Here is a 1,793-nt window from a genome sequence, read left to right as displayed (position 1 = left end):
GGTTTTTCCATCTAGGGTTGTACGTGTTAGAATAAGGGTTTCCTTGAGCATAGTTTACTTGATCAGATGGGACTCCAGTCAAGAGTTGACATTCGGCAACTACATGTCCAGTCAATCCACAAATCTCGCAGTTAGGTGTTACAGCAGCAGCGGTGGCTGAAGGAGTGATGGTTAAGTTCTCGATCTTTTGAGTTAAAGCGTCTACTTTAGCGTTAACACGGTCTATACCACTTACTTCGTACATTCCTCCTTTGGTTTGGGTTTTCTCTAGAGCGGCTCGTTCTCCACCCCATTGGTAGTGGTTTTGTGCCATGTTCTCTATGAGTTTGTATGCTTCATCATGGGGTTTGTCCATTAATGCTCCGCCAACAGCGGCATCTATAGTCATTTTAGTGTTATATAAGAGACCACCATAGAAAGTATGGATGATCAGCCATGGTTCGAGTCCATGATGAGGGCATATTCTAAGCATGTCCTTGTAACGTTCCCAAGCTTCGAAGAGTGATTCGTTATCTTTCTGGGTAAATCCGTTGATTTGACCTCTAAGCATAGCAGTTTTGCTAGGCGGAAAGTATCTTGCTAAGAATACTCTCTTCAATTCGTCCCATGTGGTTATGGAATTAGAAGGCAGGGATTGAAGCCACGCTCTAGCTCTATCTCTCAAGGAGAAAGGAAAGAGACGTAATCGAATAGCTTCGGGACTAACGTTGTTAGCTTTGACAGTGTCGGCGTATTGCACGAACACAGATAAATGAAGGTTAGGGTCGTCTACAGGGCTTCCAGAGAATTGATTCTGTTGAACAGCTTGGACCAGCGAAGGTTTCAGTTCGAAATTGTTTGCCTCAATCGCAGGTGGTGCGATACTTGAGTGCGGTTCAGCGCGCGAAGGAGCGGCATAGTCTCTCAGAGGACGAATAGCAGCCATCTCTAACTTCGGGATAATTTGATTAATTTGATCAGTAAAAGTCAATTCCTGATTAATAGGAATTGGTGCTACTTCGAGAAGATTGCGAGCTCGACGTTTGACGTTAATGAAACGTTCGATCTCGTTAATTCGTTGTATTAAGTCTCCTCCTTGTGAACGAGTATTTGGCATACAATCGTTCAGGAAGAAAGGGAAGAATTGTCCTAGTCTCTACGGTGTTACAGTGAGTTACGATATCGACTTAAATAGTCCCCGGCAACGGCGCCAAAAACTTGATCGCGACTTTACGTGTCTATAAATCTGATGACTGCAAGTGCACAGTCGTGTCGTGTAGTTTTAAAAGATATCGAATCCACAGGGACTATGAATCGATCTACCGTTATCTAAGGTTACTATGTAAAGCTAGGGCTACTAAAATTTTGATTGTTCCTAAGGGATAGTGATAGTGAGAAATAAAGAATATAATAAAAGACAGGTATCAGTATGTATTTCGTTTAACTTAAGGTAATCCGAAGGTCCATTGGCTTTTGCATAATTTAATTAAAAATCTTTACTAATTCAATTGATTAAAAATCCTCGTCTCAAACTTTCGCTCTGTTGATTTAGATTACTGTCCTAATCCTAATGTACGCTTTCGCCATCCCATTAGATTTTAGAAGAGCTTTATGGAAACAACGTAATTAATAAAACGCCTATTTTATGAAGTTGTTATCTATTTAAATCTCCTAATCTCAAACTTTCGCTCTATTGACTCGGAACAAGCTAATATCCCTAACGTACGCTTTCGCCATCCCGCTCGGGTGTAAAAACAATTTTTGAAAATAAATAAGTCCCAATTAGTTTTAATACGCTTTCGCCATCCTTAAAA

General features: G+C 40.8%; 1 non-coding gene across 1 annotated transcript; it reads left to right on the top strand.

Annotated features, from left to right (window-relative positions):
- The first annotated feature begins 443 nt into the window (after window positions 1-443).
- Window positions 444-550, top strand: LOC131654308 (small nucleolar RNA R71). The gene has a single exon (XR_009299349.1). It is a non-coding gene; the product is annotated as a small nucleolar RNA R71 (small nucleolar RNA).
- Window positions 551-1,793: the final 1,243 nt, after the last annotated feature.

This window comes from Vicia villosa, linkage group LG2 (genome assembly GCF_029867415.1).
Source record: "Vicia villosa cultivar HV-30 ecotype Madison, WI linkage group LG2, Vvil1.0, whole genome shotgun sequence".
NCBI lineage: Eukaryota > Viridiplantae > Streptophyta > Magnoliopsida > Fabales > Fabaceae > Vicia > Vicia villosa.
This window is presented reverse-complemented; position numbering and strand designations above follow the sequence as displayed.